The sequence below is a fragment of the Hemicordylus capensis genome, chromosome 6 (genome assembly GCF_027244095.1).
Source record: "Hemicordylus capensis ecotype Gifberg chromosome 6, rHemCap1.1.pri, whole genome shotgun sequence".
NCBI classification, from domain to species: domain Eukaryota; kingdom Metazoa; phylum Chordata; class Lepidosauria; order Squamata; family Cordylidae; genus Hemicordylus; species Hemicordylus capensis.
The window spans coordinates 115,736,587-115,760,344 of NC_069662.1; positions in this window are offsets into that span (position 1 = coordinate 115,736,587).

Here is a 23,758-nt window from a genome sequence, read left to right on the forward strand (position 1 = left end):
CCTTTCATCACCGCTCTGGGGCATGCCTCTGCATTTGCCCCTCCTTGCTGTACTGGGGTGCGCCTCTTCTTTCATTTCTTCTCCCATCCTCCACCATAACATGCTTGGAATAACCTTGCCGCCCCTGTCTGATTCAGTGGCGTGGTCTGAGAGCCCATTCGGACATAACACAGAACCAAGGGTCCAGGGGCATAGCAAGGTTGGAGTGGGCCCAGAGACAAGATTTTAAAATGCCCCCCCTCACTGAAGCACAGCTCATGAAGTAAAGAAATCTTAAATGAGGCTGAATAGTGGTAACAAAAAACATAGTAAACATTATATATACACATACACATACACACACACATCCTATGTACCATAATAGAACATCATCCTAAATTATTTTTTTAAAGGTTTTGTAAATATATATGCCACAATAGAACATCATCCTATATTATTTTTTAAAAGGTTTTGTAAATTGTGGACGATGCAAGTCATTTAATGGTACTAGAGAAAGATATGCTGTTCTGGTAGCTCCAGGTCTTAACACTCACATCAATTTTGGAGAATGAATACAACTGAAGGAAGTTCGGATGAGTGTGCGGCTGGGGGAGTCAGTCATGTGACTTGCCTCTGGGGGGGGGGCCCAGGCAGTGGGCCTTCAGACAACTGTCTCTCCTTGCTCTATTATAGTTACGCCCCTGCAAGGGTCCAATGGCTCCCCCCACACACACTTACCTGTCCTAATTCAGACATTAGCACTTGCAGACTGCAGAGAGAAGGGGGAAATGGCTGCTTTGCTTTTTCCTTTGATGGACAGCTGTGGCAGCCAATCAGGACAGAAAGAGGGAGGAGCTTCTTTCCTTTAACTCCGGCCTCAGGGAAGGTCTCCATTACTGAATTGTATGTATTTGTTTATTTCGGCCCAAGGCCAGCATACCATTACTAAATTCGTACATAATGGAAGCAGTTGCAAACTGGAGGCCTGGGGACTCCACTGAGGTCTGGGGACCTCTGGCTGCTCTGCCTCAAGTTCCCCATTATGTCCATATCCAGCCTGAGAATGCTCACATGCCTCCATCACTGACTTAGCAGCATGGCCTGAGAATGCGGAGCCCTGGCTGCAGATTGCTTCGTGGGTGGGGGGATCGTATTGTCCTACACCTCAGGCAGCCAAAGATCTTGGACTGCTTCTGCTGCCGTCCTCATTCCTAATTCCATGGTATGCAGAGCACATAATCACCACTAATCACAGAGTGTGTCCTCTCCCAGGGTGGGTAAACTTGGCCTTCCAGCTGTTGTTGAACTACAGCTCCCATCATCCCCTGCCACATGGACCAATAGTGAGGGATGATGGGAGTTGTAGTTCAACAACAGCTGGAGGGCCATGTTTGCTCCCCTCTGCACTACAATATGGGGAACTTTCCCCTTCCCTCCATAATCCCTCTGTTTCCTTTCCTACCAACCCTCTTTTATTCAGTGAACCTTACTGAAGCTAAGGTTCAAGTGATAACTCTTGCAGGTGGGGTGAACCTGACTTTTTGAGTTATGTTGTTTTATGTATATATGTCTGTATTTATTTAGTCGTCTGGGCAATTTATTTTGCAACTTTCCCTCATTTTCAAAACTACACACAGTTTTGCAGGAATGCTCCTTCTAGTGGCCAGCAGCGTGCAGATGCCATTTTTATTCCCACAGTCCTCTCCCTCTCATCTCTCTGGATGACAAAAACATGAGATGTAATTGCTACTATGCTCTCTATGCTACTATGCTCTCTATGCTACTGTCATCAGTGTAGCATTGTTCCAAGGTGGATTCTTGGGTGGCGGGGGTGGGGCGGGGGGAGAATGGTTCTTCTGCTAACAGCCATCTTTTCCCCTCAGGACTTCTTTTCAAATGATGGTATGTCATTACAATTATGTCAGTCAGGGATAGGTTGTGGTGGCAGGGTAGGGGGAATCATGACTTTAAAAAAAAATATCAAAATTTAGAAGGACTACACTTCAAAGATGTTCAGTACAAACTTTTCAATACAAAAAACATTTTCTAAACTACCATTGCTATAAATGTCCACGTAGCCATAAGATAAGAAATCAGCACATTCATTATACCCACATAATATAAACATTAAAATCCATATCAAATTTCATCTTCCAAAAATCCAAAAGTGGACTCCACTGAGTACAGAAAAATGATCTTATTACCTCCCTTCTTTCAGTCTTCTAAATGTTGTTCATTTCATCATTTGGACAACCTTTGCTGCTATTACACCAATACTGAATTTCACACTTGCCTAATTTTATACTCCGCAACTGAAAGGCTGTCAAAATCCACACGCACGCACACCCCTTTCCACCATCTGTAAGTGGAGGCCATTTTGGTCTGGACCTGCCATAAGTGATAGATGTACCTCCAACAAGAGAGACACATGCACCCTAGGTTTGCAGTTTGTGTTTGAAGAACCCAGTTGTCCACAAGCCTTCATAAGCAGTGGAGCTCCAGCTGCACATTGGGAAGGGCTATGCAGACTACAGCCCCCTTTGTTATTGTTCCACCTATTGCCAATCACAAATGACGATGACTTCCTTGTAAATCAGAACAAGATGACATGGAGCAGAACAAGGCCAAGACAAAAGCCCAGTGCAACTCCCAACCTTGAATGAGTGAGCATGGTCTCAATAACGATATTATCTTCCTGGAAAGGTGAATGCCCAAGTGTAAAAACAAGGAGACTACTAATCTGATAGTGGAAGCAGAGTTGGGATCTGCCTTATGGAAGAGCATCGAGGTGCCATCTTCATTTAAATAGGCACTTGCCAAACCCAGATGAATATCCAGTCACAGCATTTGTTTGTTGCAGCTGCTCCTCATTATTCACCACCAGGTCTTTCTTGTCTCTTCACAGGCCACAGCAGGGCAGCAATTCAACCTTCACAGAAGCAAGGATGTTGCCCCCTGCAGTGCCATGCACAAATGAGGCCTTCAGCAACAGTAGCCACTAGGGAACCAGCAGTTCCAATGCAGGGTTCCCCCCATTTCCTTTCCTGAGCTCCTGAGCTGTTCAGAAGTGCATGACATGCCTAAATGTAACAGGCACAGACTGTCTGTCATGCTACTTTCGGATCTAAAGGCCCCTGTTAGAATATTTAAAACAGGTAGGCAACTACATGTTTTTGTGATGCTATCAGAATTCAGTCCACCACTGATAAAGTGTGCCTTCGAGTCGGTGTCGACTGCTGGTGACCACAGAGCCCTGTGCTTACCTTTGGTAGATTACAGGAGGGGTTTACCATTGCCATCTCCCACACAGTATGAGATGATGCCTTTCAGCACCTTCCTGTATCACTGCTCTGGGAAACATACCAGTGGGGATTCAAACCGGGAACCTCTGGCTTGATAGTCAAGTCATTTCCCTGCTACGCCATTAGGTGGCAGTTAGGTTTTTTTAAGCCTTCACTGGGCCAGTGCAGATGATACTATCCTGGCACATGCAATGAGGGAAGGGCTTTCACCAAAAGTGTGCCCAATGTGACATCAGCATAAGATATTCCAGTATGTTCTGGGTTTGTCCCCTTTTTGCATATCTGAGCCATCCCTCTACACATGCTCCAAATTCAGTTTGAACACTTTCCCTGATTGCGGGGGCTGGGATGGTTTTATCCATACTGGCCCCCCATTCATTCATTCATTCGATTTCTATACTGCCCTTCCAAAAATGGCTCCGGGCGGTGACAGCTGTGTGTGTTTCCCCACTGGATAGGAGATAGGGAACCTCCCTCAGTTCCCTTGCTAATCATCTCGGATGCCTTCACAATGTGGAGCTTCTAACAAAATGTGAGAGTAGGTTCACCACCACATCCCACCACACTTATACATGGGTTTGGCACTGAAGCAGCAGTAGTAATGGTAATAGCAAGAGATCCCAACCACCTTGTCCCCTCTGCCATCTTTCCACATGTTTTACTGTGACATAATGCCAACATGAACCTTGTACAGTGACTGTCATGTGGTGGAAGCCTGCCTATGTATCTTTCGACTTTCTTGCTTCAGTAGAACACAACAAAAGGCTGTAGTGGAAATCACCAAGTATCTTTCATCAACGTATACGCCTCTCAGACAAAATGAACATGATTTTATTTATTTATTTAACACATATTTATACCTCACCATATGCAAGTCTTTGGGTGGTTCACAATCTAAAAACACAACAATTAAACATTAAAACAATTAAAACAGTTTAAAATACAGATAAAAACTCTAAAACTTACAACTTTATAGTTATAAACTAAACGCCTGACTAAATAGGTATGTTTTCAGGTCCTTCTTTTATTATTATTATTATTATTATTATTATTATTATTATTTTATTTTACACAGTCAGACAGGTGTTATTGACTGGTTTGTTTTATCCAGACATCAAGTCCTTCCCAAGGACCTGGGATGCCAGAATTTTATTGTCAATGTTGTTGCTGTTGTTATAGATATCGTTGCAGAATATAGGCTGTTCCCAGTAAAGCTGCTTTTTGTAATTGGCTGATGGTGATTTCTGTGGCCCCTATGGTGTTGAGGTGCTCTTCAAGGTCTTTTGGAACTGAACCCAGGGCGCCAATGACCACTGGGATTATTTTGGTCTTTTTCTGCCACAGCCTTTCAATTTCAATTTGTAGATCTTTGTATTTGGTGATTTTTTCTATTTCTTTTTCTTCTATTCTGCTATCCCCTGGTATTGCTATGTCGATTATTTTGACTTGTTTTTCTTTCTTCTCGACTACAGTTATATCTGGTGTATTGTGTGGCAGATGTTTGTCTGTTTGTAGTCGGAAGTCCCATATTATTATTTATTATTATTATTATTATTAATTTATTCGATTAAAAAAAACCCACAGAAAGGAAGTCTCTAATTTTGTTAGGAAGCAAAATGTTCTTGACTTTCAGCTGTCATGAAAGTCAATGAGGCTATTCCCATGATCCCTGGAAAGTGGGCTAAGGGAGCTTAGCCTACTTTCCAGGGATCGTTGGAACCACCGGGCTCACAGGCAAGCCCAGTGCTCCCAAGGCAGCTAGCCCGCCTAATTTTCCCTCCCCTTAAATGAGGTTAATGGAGTGAGTGCTCCGTTAACCTCATTTGGTTGCTCATGTGTTGCCATGGTACACGGCAACACACGAGTAGACCCCCAACCGGGAAGCTTTCCAGGATGCCCTGTGTGCTCATGCGGGGCATCCTGGAACTTCCAGGAGCCACGTGGCCCCCGATTCCTGCAGCCCCCACCAGCTCTGTGACAGAGCTGGCAGTCATGTGGGTGGCTGATCCAGCCACCAAGCTACAAGTGGCTGGTCATCTGTGGGAAGAGCAGGCTAAGCCCTCTCTCCCCACAAACTCAACATAAGCTCTTCTCACGGATCGTGAGAAGAGCATCAATGGCTGACATCTGGACTAACTCTGTGCTGGCACTATAGGCTAGGGGTGATTTTCACCAATCACCCCTTCCTTCTGAAGCCAACCATGACTCCCAAAAATATGCCCCTGAGGGCTGTTTAATCCTCAGGGACATATTTTTGGGAGTCACAGTCATTCTTAAAGGGAAGGGGAGACTAACAAAAATCAACCCTCCCCCATAGTACCAGCACAGGTTTAGTTTGGATGTCAACCACTTAGATTTTTGATTGGGGTGATACAATTGAAATGGTGCTTTTAGTGAGTAATGCTAAAAGCAAAGCCATTTCAGGAAGCTTCCAAAACCTTAATCATCATCCCAGTAAAATCTATGATGAAGTGGAAAGTAAAGGTATTGCAATAATTAAACGCGTGTTGTATGCTGTAGAGTCATTTCAAGTAAAATCTCTCTATTGATGCCACAAAATTAATAGTTAATAAGTTCGCAGTTACATTTGACATAGAATTTTCTATAAGATATTAGCCATGTGATTAACTAAATTGCTGCCAGACCTGATTAATATTGTCATCACTTTTGGCATTTATGGTCATCTCGTTACAAGTACCTCACTGGAATCTTTGCAGTAATTTTCTCTTTCCTTATATGCAATCATGTTTCAAGTCTGTCAAATCTTTCCTTCTACGTACATGTAAAATTAGCTACAAAAATGGGGAATGGAACACTTGGGTAGAAGGCAATTTCTTCCTTTTGTATTTCAGTTTAATGAAACATATTCTTAAGTAGAAGTATCAAGGACTTTCACTTAGTCTCATTGCCTTAAGCTGCTATACCTCTCATATGAATCATGTGCTGTGGGGAACAATTAGGGCCACAATGAGGATGAGCAAGGTTCATTCCTACTCTATGGAGAAATAATGTAGCAAGTGCACTAGCTGTGTCTTTTCTTGGGAACATTTAAAATTATAAGCATAGGCACTGATTCCAGGTACATAGGAAGCTGCTATATACCAAGTCAGACCATTGGTCCATCTAGCTCAGTGTTGTCTACACCAGGGATTCTCAGTGTTGGGTCCCCAGATGTTATTGGACTTCAACTCCCATAATTCCCAACCAAAGGCCACTGTGGCTGGGGATTATGGGAAGTGAAGTCCAATAACATCTGGGGACCCAACATTGAGAATCCCCGGACTACACAGATTGGCAGCAGCTTTTCCAAGGTTGCAGGTATGAATCTCTCAGCCCTATCTTGAAGATGCCAGGAAGGGAATTTGGAACCTCAGATGCTCTTCCCAGATGGGCTTCATCCCCTAAGGGGGATATCTTACAGCTCAAATATGTAGTCTCCCATTCATATGCAACCAGGGTGGACCCTGCTTAGCAAGGGGGACAAGTCATGCTTGCTGCTCCCAAGACCAGTTTGTGGTTGCTAAAGATGTGGCAACCATGTGCTAGCTGTCTGTTGTGAGGTTGTGGGCAGAGGCCTGGCCTTTAAATGTGCTTGCCTCATCAGCATTCCTTGCCTATCCTGGGAGTTAGAAACCTCAGAATCAGACTTCCAGCCTGGATACTAATCTTTGCTTTATTTCTAACCAGAGGTTTACTGAGGATGCAGAATTTTTACTGCATGAGTGCAGGGAAAATAAATATCCCTGAAACAGAAAGGTTTCCTTAAGGGAGGCTGAGTTGATTTGCACAACAATGGAAGAGCAACTCGCTGTATTATAACCTGATCTTCTGAAAGGACCCCAAAATTTGTGAAAATGACACTGTCTGATATATTCCACAAGGCAACCGGTGTTTCCAACCTCACCCCCCCACCCCCCTCTGACTCTCCATATATTATTTGTTTGAAACAAGTAATTAATACAATATATAATAAAATAAGTCATTGCCATTCCATCTTTGCAGAGTTTTCGGTAAGACAGATCTGTTTGGAGTGGAGGAGGAAGGAAATATATTCAGGCAAACTGGGATGTGGCAATGATGAAAAGAAAAGAAATTATATCAGGTTAAAAGAAGACAATGCTAATTTCCCCCCAAAGCAAATAGTTTTGTTGATAATTTTTGGAAAGATTGTGAAGGGGGGGTTGTGCTTTCAAAAATTCTGTTGTAAGAGTAAAAACATATTTTAGTATGTTATAATTTCTATAGGTTTGTATTTTGGGGGGGGGGGCGGTTAATACTTGTAAATAAAAATAAACAAAGGAGCTTTTCTCACGATCATGGAGAAGAACTCCTTGGCGGTCTGCGGGGAGAGCAGGTTTGCCCAACTCTCCCCGCGGACAATCACTCATCCTTTGCTGAGTGGGTGGATTACCTGCCCAGATGAGTGGCGGCTCTCCTGGGGGCTGCCCGCGGCTCGCCCGGCAGCTCCAGGGGTTGAGTGAAGGGAAGTGCCACTGTGTGACGCCCTGCCTCCAGAGCCCCAAAAATGTACCGCGTGAGTGTGCGGTGCATTACTGGGATCCCCCCCCCAAGTGTCTCCGCCGCAGCAGCAAGCAGCCACAGCAGCCACATGATCAAAAAATGAGGTCAAGGGAGCACTCACTCCCTTAACCTCATTTAAGCAGGAAGCTACTTAGGCAGGTTTGCCGCCACGTAGCCACCAGGCTCAACCGCAACCCTAATGGTTTACATGAGTGTGCAGAACCGGGCTGGGATCCCTTAAGCCCGTTCTAGTTGCTCCTATGAATAGCCTCAAAATCTAATGAAGAAAACTTCCTAGGCTTATATAAAATGCAGTGCTACCAGGGAGGCAGCTTCATGAAACTAAAGATTTTCTGAGGCAATTGACACAGCACAAGCTATGGAGTAGGAAGAGTGCTCAGGAAATATATAGATTGGTCACCAAGCTATGAAGAGATTGAGATTTTGAGGTCAATGGCTTTGTTCATTTCAGTGTAGGAAAATCACCTGACTGCTGAGGCAAGCCTATTGAGAACTGAAGCCAATAGGACCTGTTGCTCAAGGACTGGCAGAGCTTGAACAGAGTCAGGATGATAGAGAAAGAACCAGGGCTGCAGGAAGGAGTAACTGAATCATCTAGCTATCACAGAGATATAAAGGCATGGGGTTCCTAGTATTGGAACAGCTAGCAAAAAAAGGTCAGTTAACACTAGGGAGAGAAGAACTGGTCTTGTGGTAGAAAGCATGTCGTGTCCCCTTAGCTAAGTAGGGACTGCCCTGGTTGCATATGGATGGGAGACTAGAAGTGTGAGCACTACAAGAGATTCCCCTCAGGGGATGGAGCCGCTCTGGGAAGGGCAGCTTTCAAGTTCCCTCCCTGGCATCGCCAAGATAGGACAAGATTTTTTTTTTTTTATAGGACAAGATTTTCTTATTGAACCAACAAACTACCAAAGCATACAGTACGTTGCCAAAGCACAATTATATAGTGGTTGTTTGTACATGATATATCTACAAAGATTTACACACAAGGATTTGGAAACCCACAAGGTTATGAAGTATATGCAGGCAGTACTGTAACTCGGGGGTGGGGGATTTCAAGGCACATCAGGTAATCGGGGGGGTTAGAGATTCCTGCCTGCAACCTTGGAGAAGCCGTTGCCTGTGTAGACAATACTGAGCTATATGGACCAATGGTCTGGCTCAGTATAGAGCAGCTTCCTATGTTCTACTTAGTATATGTGTTAACGGTTAGTATATCTGCCCTTCTGACATGGAAAGTCCATGGGTTTGGGTAGGGAAAACCGCACATCCAAAACACTTATTTCTGGTAATGTACTTCATAGATTAACAAAGCAATTTACCCTATTGCATTCCACCAGTTTGGTGAGTATGCCTTCTTTATCTCACTTAGTATTAGATCAGGTGCTCACCTTATGTATTTAAGTGGATGCTTTTTCAGGCAAGAATAGGGCAAGGGAAGTAGTACAACTAACTTTACTCACCATTACACCTATAGAGATGTTTACATAGTCGAAGGGCACACTAGTATTCCTTAGTACTTTGGGGTCATGTATGTCGATCCATCCATCCATCCATCTATCCATCCATTATAATAGTCATTGACCAGAAAAAGAAATAGCACATAGTATGACAAGGGTCGTGTATGTGAAATCAGACTGGTCTTGCAAAAGGTTCCTTATGCAGCTTCTGCCGAAGAGTAATGAATTTTCAGCTCTTGCCTAGTTGACCAGGAACAGCCAACCTAAGGTTCTCCAGTTGTTTTTGGACTACCATCATCCCCAGTTATAATTCAGTGCAAGCTGTATAGAACATAATGCATAAGTATTAATGGATGAAAAGTAAATATAATTTTATTTTCTATAACATATACATGAAATAGTTCAACAACAGCTGGAAGAGCTTCAGGTTGAACATCCCTGGCCTAGTGCAATGAACTGTTCTGAGCCAGAAAGGTAGATGTTCTCTGATTCTGTAAAGGAGTCTCTTCCATGTAAAAACCTATGTAACCTCTTTTAGTGACTGAAAGTGTTAAGGTGAGGTAGGCATCAGTGTGTATACAAACATGTATATGAAACTTTTCTGTTACTTCTCTGTCACCTTATGAACGTTTGTTGTATCAGTCAAAATATATAGAGAGAGTCAGGTTCAGCTGAGTCCTGAATAGCACTGATCCATACAATCAGAGAAAAGCCCCTTCAAGGTGAATTTTTCATCCTTAGCTTTAGTTTGGTTTAGTTTCGCAAATAATTTTGCGAACTGCCCAGGGACTTCTGTATGAAGCGGTATAGGTGTGTACTAAATAAATAAATAAACATCGTATCTTACCCTGAACATCATTAGAAAATTAGAAGCTTCTAGGATCTACTTGTGGCTATTTATTCATTTATTTTATATTCAATTCAATTCAATTTTATTTTATTTATTTATTTAATTATTTAATTTATTTATTATAAACAAATATTTTATTTTATTTTTATTTATTAAAATAATAGTTATTAAAATAATAATTATTTATTAAAATAATAATAAAATACTTTTATTATTTTTCTATGTAAACCACTTTGGAATTTTTTTGTGGAAAAGCGATATATAAATATTTGTTGTTTACATTTCTATCCCACTCTTCCTCCAAGGAGCCCAGAGACATGTACATGGTTATGTTTTATCTCCACAACAACTTATGAGGTAGGTTAGGCAAAGGAAGAGATAAGTGACTGGCTTAGAGTCACCCAGTGACTGTCATGCCTGAGTTGGGATTTAAGCTTGGGTCTCCCTAACCCAACACAGAAATAGTTGTGTGAATTGGCCTTTAGTGTTACTTGAGGAAAAGTTAAGAAAATTTCAAAAATTCCTGAATATGTTGGTGCACTTTGGTGGATTTAAATGATACCGTTTTACAGATCCTCTAGCAGCAAAGTTATTGCTGATATTGGACATTCTTGCATTTTTATGGAGCGCTTGCACTTTTATTCATTTTGAAAAATAATTGCCACAATTTAGAATTCTGGGTTTCTGATAGAGAAATACTAAACTATACTGCCTGCACTGATATTTTTGAGTATCACACAAACTTGGATGGCAAGTTGATAGCATGTGGAAATAGTGTAGGTCAGGTGTTCAGTAATACCCTCTCTGAAAACCAACTGCTTAGAGTAGGATCAAAGAGTTCTCCTTTCAACATTGCAGCAATGATATGTGGAAAATAAATCAGAAACATATGAACATGGCAGCAAAGGAGGTAGCAAGAAGTAAATAGGCAGCTCAACTACACAGCTATGTATACGTGTTCTGTTTCTTTGGATTATTTTCTTTCTTCTCATTACACTAGATTGAATATTTGACATGTCCACAGTCCAATTAAGCAAAACTACTTTGATATATAGCCTATACTTGTGAGTGTTTTTTCACAAGTAAATCTGAAATTATCAATGAGTTTTACTCCCAAGTAAGTGTGGCTAGGATTGCAACTTAATGGTCCTGTTATATGCGAAGGATTGCTAACAAAGTGTGCGTCATCAAATATGTCCAATTGAGATTAATCTACTTTGGAGTAGTGTTCTAGTTGGATTGTGTTCTAGTTGGACACACACACAGTCCCAGCCATAACTTTTTGTTCTCAAGCACGGAGGAGGTGAAACATACAGCCATCAAAGTAATAAAATAAAGGGTTTTATCCTAAGAAAGTTACTCTTCCTAAATCCCATTGAGAGTAATGGGACTTAAGTTAATCACAACTTGTCTCATTGGTTTTAGTGATGCTTAATCATAACTACTTTTCTTTGGATGTCCTCCTTTTAAAAACGAGTTTATTATTAAATACATGTTTTTAAGTTACAAAGGCCAAAACAATCAAAATCACAATAAAAATATCAGTAGACACAAGCAAAACTAGTCTTTGGATGTGCTTCATGTGATAATTAATGTGCAACAGTAGCCTTGTTATTCTTCAGGATTTTTCATTTTAAATGGGACTGAGGAGTGTCAGTGACATGACACAGAATATCTTGTGGGTGCACACACAAAAATACCCGTGGATGCATATAACTGTTGCACAAGCAAATTCCACAGGACAATCACAGTAGATTGGCATGCTATCTAGGGAATAATTGCACGTTCCCAGTTACAAAATATCATTCTGAGGAAATGTAAGATCATGTGCTTTACTTTTCCCATGCATGTGTTAATGTTTTACCATAACTAGCCAGTGCCTCCCAAACTAGAGGCACTGTTGCCCACTGGTGGAGTTTCATCTTTGTTAGGACCCACCTGTAATTTACACCTTAAAATTATCTCCCATCAGCCCTTTGATGTTTTGTGATGGTAACCTGCAAGGTTCCTATAACCCAGCACTTGGAAACAAACCGTAGAATGGCACCTTTCTACAACTTATTGACATACCTTTGTTTCATGAGATGCTCAGGTGTGGTACGATAGACACCAAAGGTAATTACAGAATTTCCCAGCAGAGCAGGAGTATGCGACCTTGGCGCTCCAGCTGCTGTTGTACTACAATTCCCATCATCCCCAGCCACAATTTAGGATTGCCAGCCCTCCAGGATTAGCCTGGAGCTTTTTCACACATAGCTTTCAGCTCTTGGAGCTTCCAAAGAGCAAATCCACTTCAAATAAGAATCGTGGCATTATGCAAGCGATGAAGGAAACAATGAAGCAGCAAACGGGGCATAAGAACATAAGAACTGCCCTGCTGGTTCAGGCTCAAGGCCCATCTAGTCCAGCAGTATCCTGTTTCACACAGTGGCCCACCAGATGCCGCTGGAAGCCACAGGCAGGAGTTTAGGGCATGCCCTTTCTCCTGCTGTTACTCCCCTGCAACTGGTACTGCCTTTGAGGCTGGAGGTGGTCTATAGCCCTCAAACTACTAGCAGATGATAGACCTCTCCTCCATGAAGTTATCCAAACCCCTCTTAAAGCCATCCAGGTTGTTGGCTGTCGCCACACCTTGTGGCAGAGAATTCCACAAGTTGATTATTCATTGTGTGAAAAAGTTATTTCGTTTGTTGGTCCTAGATTTCCTAGAAATCAATTTCATGAGATGACCCCTGGTTCTAGTGTTATGTGAGAGGAAGAAGAATTTCTCTTTATCCAGTTCAACAGCTGCAAACTCTCCCCCACCCCCTGCCGGCTCTCTACTCTGAGCAGCACAGTCAGATCTGCAAGGAGGGACTTTGGAGGCAGAATCCCTCCAGGAGAGGGGTGTGTGTGTGTGTGTGTGTGTGTGTGTATGTGCGCGTGCAATGTGATCCTATTAGAGGGCTATTTATTATGTTAATGTGATCGCTGACAGCCAGTCCCGATTTATCCAGAAAAAACTCACTAAACTACAGATCTTTAAAACCCGGACAGAAATCAGGATAACCCCAAATTGTGTGTGAAGTGCTCCCAAAGATCTTTTACTGACTTTGGTGGAAATCTGGCTGATGTGTGAACACGCACTCTCCCTTCCGGGGGAGATTCGGGGTAAAAGTACAGTGTGAAAAGGCTCCAGGAGTCCATAGAAATCGGCATCAATCTCCAGGTGGTTATTGAAAGCAGTTCTGGATCAGTGTTCTCATTTTTTCATCTGTGTGTGGAATGAGTTTTGTTCTGGGCAGCAGTATCAAGACAGTTTGTGCACATGTGCATTCAGAATGGGGGCCTTCCTGATTCAACCTGAGCGGGATGTGAAATTAACTGAGCGGACATCAGAAAATGTGTGAGCACACACACACACGCACATCTTAGAGGGAACAGTGTTCTGGATATGTTAATGGATTGATATTGTTAAAAATGGGGGAGAGGGGTTAGACAAAAAAGTATCCAAGAATAGCTTCAGTCAGAGTTGACAACTTTCTTTGGATGTACCTGACCTGTGCACTCCCATGAATTGAGGTGTTGTTGTTTTTTAAATGAAATTAAGGGTTGTATTTACTTCTGCAAACCAAACTCTGAATAGACACACAAAGAAGGAAATCCTTTTGAAAGATCTGATTCAAAGGAAGAAAGCTTCACCTCCCTGACAAAGGTAGCTCTGTTGAGACTAATCTGGCAAAATTAATGACATGCGGCAGTGGTTTGAAGACTAATTATTATTATTATTATTATTATTTTGCATTTATATCCCACTCTTCCTCCAAGAAGCCCAGAGCGGTGTACTACATACTTAAGTTTCTCCTCACAACAACCCTGTGCAGTAGGTTAGGCTGAGAGAGAAGTGACTGGACTAAGTCATTGGAATCCACCAGCCAAATGAAAACACAGGCACACTTACCTAGGCCTCAATCCGGCAATGCACATGCAAAGGGTTTTCTGTTTTGGAATTGCCATAACCACAAGGGACTCAAAACATCCCTTATCCAGCAGCCCAAATTGCATGTGTAGAGAAGGGCCTTAGGCCAAATATCTATGACCATCGCCATTTGCTGCATGTCTACTGCTGCACAAGATACGAAAACATAATGAGGTTGTTTTCATGAGCAGGGTTAGGCAGCCAAACTCAGCACCAAAGCCCGACTCTTAGCCCAGGTTAAGGGCCCAAGCGCACCCTTAACCTGCCTGCCAGGATCGTGTGTCATCATGGGCTGCCTGCAGCTTGTGCTGACACAGAGACGGGGGCCTAGAACACATGTCCCCTGGGAGAATCTCCCACTGTACCACACTCAGCGCAAAGTGCACTGTGGGATATTCGGAGGCTGGGATAACAAGTCCAGGCCTCAGAGTATCTGCCCTGCTCCGTGCTGCACAGAGCAGGCCTGATTGTGTGGGAGCACCACACAATCATGCAGGGCAGCATGATCATCTGCGAGGGAGGTGAGCTTTGCGGAGCCTTCCCACCCCCTGCCTGGTAGGTTGTTTGAATGGCCCCACAGTGGGTCTTCATAGCAGAGTTATCAGGTGATGAAGCAGCTATCTCTACAGTGTTCCTGTGCTCAATCAATCAATAAATGGTTAGAAACCAGCATAGGTAAATACATACAACTATCAGTGAATATAAAAATGTCTAAGAAGTATAAAATATTTAAAATAAGCTATAAGATATGCTAAAGGATAAAAGTGGAATAGCTGAAAAATAAAGGAAGACAGCAGATAAGACTAATAAAACGGATCATTACTGTCCTTCAGGAGAGCCCTTAAAACCTATCTGTTTGGCCTGGCTTTCCAGGGTTTTTAAATGATTGAAAAACTGTTTTAAATTGTTTTAAATTGCTGCCTTGATTTTCCAGGGTATTTTTTAAAATCTCTTTGAATTGTTTAATTGGTTTTATTCTGTTTTTATAGTTTGATTTTAACTGTTAACTTGTTTTGATTGTTTTTACCGTGTTGTAAGCAGCCCTGAGCCATTTTGGAAGGGCAGTGTATAAATCTAATAAATAAATAAATAAATAAATAAATAAATAAATAAAACAACTAACTGATATAAGCAATGTAGTGCACTCTGTGTATAAAATTGGTCTATAGGGAGATACCACTCTAATGGGAGGACTAGTAAAAAGGAGGTAAAACATAGTTAAATATATAAGTACACATATAACTATAAGTTAGAACCAACTAATATAGTAAAAGTATTTTTAAAAAATTGTTAGAATAAATTGGTCAGTAGTTAAAACCGTGGGTTATGGGCTGGCAGTCAGAGTCCGACAGATCTTGCATGCTGCCACACAGAACCTAGCAACATTGTATGTGAAGATTCGCTTTTCATCTGAGAGCAGCATCTTACTGTAGACTTGACTGGAACAGCCGGGATAGTTGTGAAGTTTCCTATGTTCCCCTGCAAGCATACATCTTCCCAAGCGAAAGGCTTCCCATCGTCTTTCCATGCTTGGAAAGTGTTATTGCTGAATTTTGCTTTTTACACGGCTGTTAAATTCACACAAATCCTACTTGAGAATGGGGAATTTGGGTGGAGGCATCTCTTGCTGAGTGACAAAAGTAGTATCTGCTCCGACATTCCAACTTTTACACCAGGAGTTCCGAATCTGTCATACTCCAGATGCTGCTGAACTACAATTCACTGTGGCTGGGGATTATGAGAGTTGTAGTTCAGCAATATTTGGAGTACCACAGGTTGGGAACCCATGTCCTACACAACACTTAAAGGTGCAAAAGCTCTGCCCTCCTTGGTATCTGATTACATATCCTATGGGATAGCAGTGGGATAGCGGTTTAGCAGGTTAAGCATTTCTTGGTGTGGAGACAGGGATTGGAAAAGATTCACGTGGTTAATTTTTATTTGTCAAGATTCTATCAAAGGGACAGGCCACACACACACACAATGCTTTTGGATGTTATAAGAACATAGTGTGTTCTGTAAAAGATCGCTGAATCCAAAACAAAGGGGGAAATCATTTCTTTCAGGTTCCATAACATAAGTGGGTAGATTAGATGGTTCTGCTCTTCCAAAAAAAAAAAAAGGAAAGGAAACAAACAAACAAAAAAACCCCAGCACATTGTTTGGTAAGAAGCCTATTCAAACTGATACTCTCAAAATCCTTGACCTCTCACTGATGACACTTTTCAACTTCTTTCACAGTACAACATGACATAAAACACCTTTACATTGCTTTGATTTTAAAACAATAGCAAATGCATAAGGGAAAAAAGAAGCTTGTAAAAGTACATGAGAAAATAGCTCTGCTTTTTGTTCCCATTAGTTTTGCTCTACAGTTCATGCTCTTCAGCCTACTTAATATCAATAGCGCCCTCTACAGAGAATCCAAAGACCTAACCAACTGCATTTCCATATGTTGCCAGGACACATCACATCATTGTAGAACACACCATATTTTTGCTCTTTGGACAACATAATTAACTCATCAATATATTTGCTCTAACCACATTGCCAACAGAAAATGTGAATCTTTTTGGAACAAAGGAACACAGTGGGATTATATTTCATACACTACAGTCCTAAACACAGTTACCTAGAAATAAATCTTATCCATTTCAAAGGAATTTAGCATCTGCTAAGCCTCTTCTTTGGAAGCAAATTCCACTGAAATCAATTGGACTCTTGACTTTCTTTGGATTGTGCCCATAGTGTTTATTAATTATTTTCAGATCCCTTAATTAAATATGCCATATGATACTGTCTGACAAATTTGAGGCTGGTGATTTGAAATCCAAGCTATTTAATCAGAGTGTATTAGGAAAGCAATGTCAATCTACTCTTGGAAAATAATGCAGTTTTTGCATCTATTTTTGCCCTGAAATTTAATCTAAATTGGCTTTATCTGTGTAGAAAGGGCTGAGAATGATTACCTGCTTGTTTTCTTTCTGACAAGTGTTCTGAGTAAAACAAAACTGGGTTTAGACATGATGGAGTGACTTTTCCAGTGATTCAAAGAAAAGTTCAATAAGATGAAGCAACTGGAGTTTGTTTTCTCTGTGATAATAATAATAATTGAAAAGATCTATTGCACCTTGGTGAAAGCCAACTGGATGTGGAGAATAATCCCCAGTTTGAACATCGCATCCAGAGTAAATATACACATGCAAAGGATATAAACCATGATCACAAGCCTTTTTTAATTGTGAGTTTCAGCATATTTATTCTGTTGAAGGATTGCTTTCCCCCCTCTTTTTGACTTTCTCAAAGTTTAATTTGCAGCTGCTGCAAACAATATCCTTTGGAATTTATTTAAAGCAACTGCACAATCAATTGGGATTAATACATTTAACAATGGTGAAATGTTATAATCTACTATATCCCATGGTCTCATTGTTGCAATCTATATGAACACAGAGCTGAAGTAATCTCTAATTCAATTACAGTTCATATCTTTCCCCCCAGCAACAATATTGTACTTGTAACAGATAGACATTCAACAGATAAAGAATTTGATTTGCTCTGTTGCCATACCTGATAAATTGTCACCTCCAGAAGAATAGGACAAAAACACAGAAAAAGTACAGAAAACACAACTGTACTTGATACTTCCACACCTTACCCAAATTCTTTCCCCAACAAATGGCAAACTACCCAATTACTCACCACAACTCCCTTTCTATTTGAATCAGCATTATTAATTCTCATATATGAGCCTACTTTAATCAAAGATGAAAAATACACTCTTGTATCAGCAAAAGTGGAAACTAAGACAGATTACCTTCAAAGAGCAGAGGGCATTTTTGCCTGCTGAAAAAGGCTAGTTTGATGGTTAGGGACCAACGCAGGTCGGGTTCAGTTGGGCACTGGGGACAGAGTCATGTTTTACTGAACCATGGTGGAGAATGTGGAACCTGTTCTAAGGTCTCACGTTTGGATTTTCTCTGACTTCATCTAACGAGGCCCATATTGAAGCATTTTCAACCTCCCCAATCCAAACTTGCACAGCCCTACTCAGAGTTGCTGTAGCAGCAAAAACATAAGGCTAATGAGTCCTTTCCAAGAAAGGGAAAAGGTATGGTCATGTACCCCTCATCTCTCCCGGTAACCTGTTGACCTTCTGGTTGGTGTTTCCTGGTTGCACCATAGCTGTTCGTATAGTGGGCTTGTAGTTGGTTTGTTCTGAGACTTCTGTGGCTAGATGTCATGATCATTATGTCATTTTCCTCACTAGACAACAAAGCCAAAAGACATGCTTAGAGGGCAGCTACAAACAAAGGTGGCCCCAAACATGACATGATTATTCTAGCAACAGTGCACAGGTAAGCCTGTGCTACATTTTGGCTAACAAAAACTTCAGGGTTGAAACAGGAGCTTCAAAGATGAATTTGAGTTTCAAAAATCAGCTTTTCTTCCCACTATGCCCATTTATCACCAAAAATTTACTTCTTCCTGAAGCAATCCCAGCCAACCAGGAATAATCTGGGTAGTAAGAAGATATCACATTGTTACACAACCAATCAGATTTGGCTATGTGGTATCAGACAAAGAGCAAGATGTGCTTCCCCCTCTTTGAAGAGGCTTTCTGGTTATGCCATTTTGGCATAAAGCCTAATCAGAGCAAGGGCAGTGGTTCTGCCCTTTCCCTGAATATGCAAACATTTTCACTGTTTCACAGTTTCCTGAATAGGGGGTTTCACCCTGATTCACAGTTCCAAAACTGAAGCGTATTCCATGAGGAGCAATTATGAGGGAGAGTTTTTAATTTCACACACACAGACCCCCTCTCAACTTAAATTCAGCCCAATGAAGAGGCAATGAATTGTGGAATTTACAGCTGAAGTGATTTGTGAAATAATAAACTGAGATGAGACACAAGCAGTATGTGACTGTCTGGCCTGAATGTTTTAGTAATCTCTGAATGTTTTAAACTTTTAATGTCTGTTTAAATGTCTTAATTGCCATAATCTTTGAATGTTTTAAATTTTAATTGCTGTTTAAGAGTTGGTTTTATTCTGTTTCAATTGTGTTTATTTCTGTAAACCATCTAGAGCCTTAGGAGTCAGGCGTTATATCAAATAAATAAATAAATAAATAAATAAATAAATGAATGAATGAATGAATGAATGAATGAAGCTGGCGCAGCGGGGAAATGACTATCAAGCCAGAGGTTGATGGTTTGAATCCCCACTGGTATGTTTCCCAGACTATGGGAAACACCTATATCGGGCAGCAGTGATATAGAAAGATGCTGAAAGGCATCATCTCATACTACACGGAAAGAGGCAATGGTAAACCCCTCCAGTATTCTACCAAAGACAACCACAGTGCTCTGTGGTCGCCAGGAGTCAACACCGACTCAATGGCACACTTCACCTTTACCCTCTGCAAGTCACTGCTAGTGCACGGTCACAAAAGTATTTGCTAGTGTGCATCCCTTACTTGAAAGTAAAGGGATTCTTGCATCCAAGTCCTTATTTAGACATGACATTAGCTACATTCACCACTATTTAGAATCCTTACTCATATAAGCACACAGCCAGTGTCATATTTCAAAAGTGCTTACCCTCTGCATGCCACTGGCCTGTCAGAGCTGTTGGTCTGGAGACAAGCATGTATTAACTAGCAGGGACAGGCAGTCTGAGATAGGCAGCTCAATTTATACTTGAACAACAGCTTACTCAGAGTGAAGAAGCCAGGCAGAATCAGGAGCTTTAAAGGACCAAGTAGAACTTTTGGGCCCTTGTCTCAACTCATTCCACACGGTTACAGTTCTGCCATCTGGCCTTCTGCAGCAGTGGTGCTGCAACATAGTAAAGCACTCCCTCCTCCAACAGCTCCTTCATCTGGAAATGTACAACCGTGGCACAGCATGTCTGACTGCTAGAGTCTCTGGCTTGAAGCCCCTGGTGCTTACTGCTTTACTTGGCTATGTGCCTGCCGCGTTTGCATGCCAGTGATCCTTGACCCAGACAGATATCACATTGTCCTGGATGCAGGGCCGGATTAAGGGTAACTGATGCCCTAAGCACAGCCCAACAATGGTGCCCCCCCCCTCGGGCCCCTCCATTGCTTAACTGACAAGACGTTAAGACTCAAGCAAATTATTTACTTATACCTTAATATTTATTTAAATTTTTAAACGTTTTCTTCTAGATTTTTTAAGGTAAAACAAAACAGTTCCACTGCCTATAATTTATTATAAATAGCTGCAACAGAATGAATGATTGAGAAAAATATTTCATCTTCAAGGTCAGACATCATAATATATGACAATCTTTAATGTGAAGTTTTATCAATTTTTTGTACTGCTCTTTACAGTAATCTTTCACAAATCAATGACTTTTTACTTCAGATACATAGTTTAGTAGTTTCTCAAAATTTTAGTCGCTCACTAAGCCAAAGAAAACTTTTTTTAACAATGCAGAGTAAAGTCTAACATGGCAGATAAAAACAATGACAAAATATCGACAAAGTTGAGTGTGGCAGTGAAATGCAAGGTGGCAAAAGAAATGCAAGGTGACAATAAGGGAGACGAAAAGAGAGTTTGAAGAACATTTAGCTAAAAGTATCAAGGGGAATAACAAAAACTTTTAAAAATACATCAAAAGCAGGAAACCTGCCAGGGAGGCTGTTTGAACATTAGACAATGAGGGAGTGAAAGGGATTATTAAGGAGGATATGGAGGTTGCAGAGAAGCTACATGAGTTATTTGTGTCCATCTTCACGGCAGAGGATACAGAGCATATACCTGTTCCCGAAGCAGACTTTTGGGGGATGGAGGCTAAAGAACTGAGTCAGGTAGAAGTGACAAGAGATGATGTTCTAAACTGTCTGGAAAAACTGAAAACTAGCAAATTGCCAGTGCCAGATGGCATCCATCCAAGAGTCCTAAAAGAACTCAAATGTGAAATTGCCGACCTCCTTGCCAAAATATATAACTTATCCCTGCAATCAGGCTCTGTACTGGAGGACTGGAAAGTAGCAAATGTAACACCGATTTTCAAAAAGGGATCCAGGGACGTTCTAGGAAATTACAGGCCGTTTAGCTTAATGTCCATTCCAGGCAAATTGATGGAAAGCATCCTCAAGGAAAAAATTGTAAAGCACATAAAAGAACAGGCCCTGCTGGGGGAGAACCAGAATGGCTTCTGCAAAGGTAAATCTTGCTTCACAAACCTTTTGGAGTTCTTTGAGAGTGTCAACAAGTGTGTGGATCAAAGTGATCCAGGTGGCATAGTAATAGTATACCTGGACTTCCATAAAGCTTTCCACAAAGTTCCTCATCAAAGACTCCTGAAAAACTTAGTGGTCATGGGATAAGGGGACAAGTACATGTGTGGATTTCAAATGAGTTGAAAGACAGGAAACAGAGGGTAGGGATAAATGGAGTTTTCACAATGGAGAAAAGTAAGAAGTGGGGTCCCCAGGGATCTGTACTGGGACCAGTGCTTTTTAATTTATTCATAAATGATCTAGAAGCAGGGGTAAGCAGCGAGGTGGCCAAATTTGCAGAAGATACCAAACTCTTTCAGGTAGTGAAATCCAAAGGAGGGGCTCCAAAAAGATCTCTCCAAACTGGGGGAGTGGGCAACAAAATGGCAGATGTGGTTCAATGTTGGCAAGTTTCAAGTGATGCACATTGGGTCAAAAAACCCCAGCTTCAAGTATACACTGACGGGATCTGAGCTATCGGTGACTGTCCAGGAGAAGGATCTTGGGGTCGTGGTTGACAGCTCATTGAAAGTGTCAACTCAATGTGCGGCAGCTGTGAAGAAGTCCAATTCCATGCTAGGGATCATTAGGAAGGGGACTGAAAATAAAATTGCTAATATTATAATGCCCTTATACAAAACTATGGTGTGGCCACACCTAGAGGACTGTGTACAATTCTGGTAACCATATCTAAAAAAGGACATTGTAGAACTGGAAAAGGTGCAGAAGAGGGCAACCAAGATGATTGGGGCAGGAACACCTGAGGCTATTTAGTTGAGAAAAAAGATGACTGTGAGGAGACATGATAGAGGTCTATATAATCATTCATGGTGTGGAGAAAGTGGATAGAGAGAAATTCTTCTCCCTTTCCCATAACACTAGAACCAGGGGTCATCCCATGAAATCGATTGCCAGGAAATCTAGGACCAACAAACGGAAGTACTTTTTCACACAACACATAATCAACTTGTGGAATTTCCTTGCACAAGGTGTGGTGACAGCCAACAACCTGGATGGCTTTAACAGGGGTTTGGGTGGCCAGATCCATAACTTCATGGATGAGAGGTCTATCAATGGCAACTAGTTGGAGGGCTAGGCCACCTCCAGCCTCAAAGGCAGGATGCCTCTGAGTACCAGTTGCAGGGGAGTAACAGCAGGAGAGAGGGCATGCCCTCAACTCCTGCCTGTGGCTTCCATCGGCATCTGGTGGGCCACTGTGTGAAACAGGATGCTGGACTAGATGGGCCTTGGGCCTGATCCAGCAGGGCTGTTCTTATGTTGTTATGTTCAGTGAAAGAGTTAAGGGCATGATAGCTAGGTGGAAAACTCTGTGGTGCCCCCCTTCCCTTGATACCCTAAGCACGTGCTTGTTTTGCCTTATGGTTAATCCAGGGCTGCCTGGATGCATTGCTTGTAGGGTGGACTTCTCTGTGGCTGCCCCTCTTCTATGACCCTCCCACCACAGATTTGTTCAGCCCCCTCCTTAGTGGCTTATAAGGCCCTTCTCAAGAGCTACCTTTTCCACCAGGCTTTTGCCCTTTAATTTTTTTAAAAAATTATTGCTATTGTTATTGTTGATGGCCTAGAGTCTTTGGAGGAGGCAGTATACAAGAAATTTCACATCCATCCATCCATCCATACATACATGTGAACCAGTATATAGGATAAGAATCTTTTTCATCATGAGCATGGTGGAGCTTCTACATGAGAAAGACATTTGTGCTGATGTGACCAGCACCAGGTCTAAATTCACTCTACTCAGAACGTCTTAAGAGCCTAAAAACAGCCCTGCTGGATCAGGCCCAAGGCCTATCTAGTCTAGCATCCTGTTTCACACAGTGATCCACCAGATGCCTCTGAGAGTCTACAGGCAAGAGGTGAGGGCATGCCCTCTCTCCTGCTACAGCTCCCTTGCAACCCCTTAGAGGCATCTTGCCTTCGAGACTGGAGGTGGCCTATAGCCATCAGACTGGTAGCCATTGTTATAGACCTATCCTCCATGAATTTGTCTAAGCCCCTTTTAGAGCTGTTCAAGCTAGTGGCCATCACCACATCTTGATCATGGATCAGATCTTAAGTCTGATCTACAAACACACACACACCACACTTGATCCAGCTCAAGAACTGCAGGTTGCTTAAACATGAGACGTTTGATTTTTAAATACTGTGGAGATTACTCAAGATTAGCAGTATGGTTCTTTGAGCTCCAAAATACAGGTGGATAAAGGGCCCTCTTCAGTGACATCATCCGAGTAGCAAGTGACATTTTGTGTGACAAATGACCTTAACAACTACAGATTTATTTTGTTATCTGTGTTCAATTAGGCACCTATAGTTACTGCTATTTATTTATGGTTTCATTATACTACTGTTTTACTGTATATTGTCTGTTTCCAGAGAACAGAAAGGAATGTTT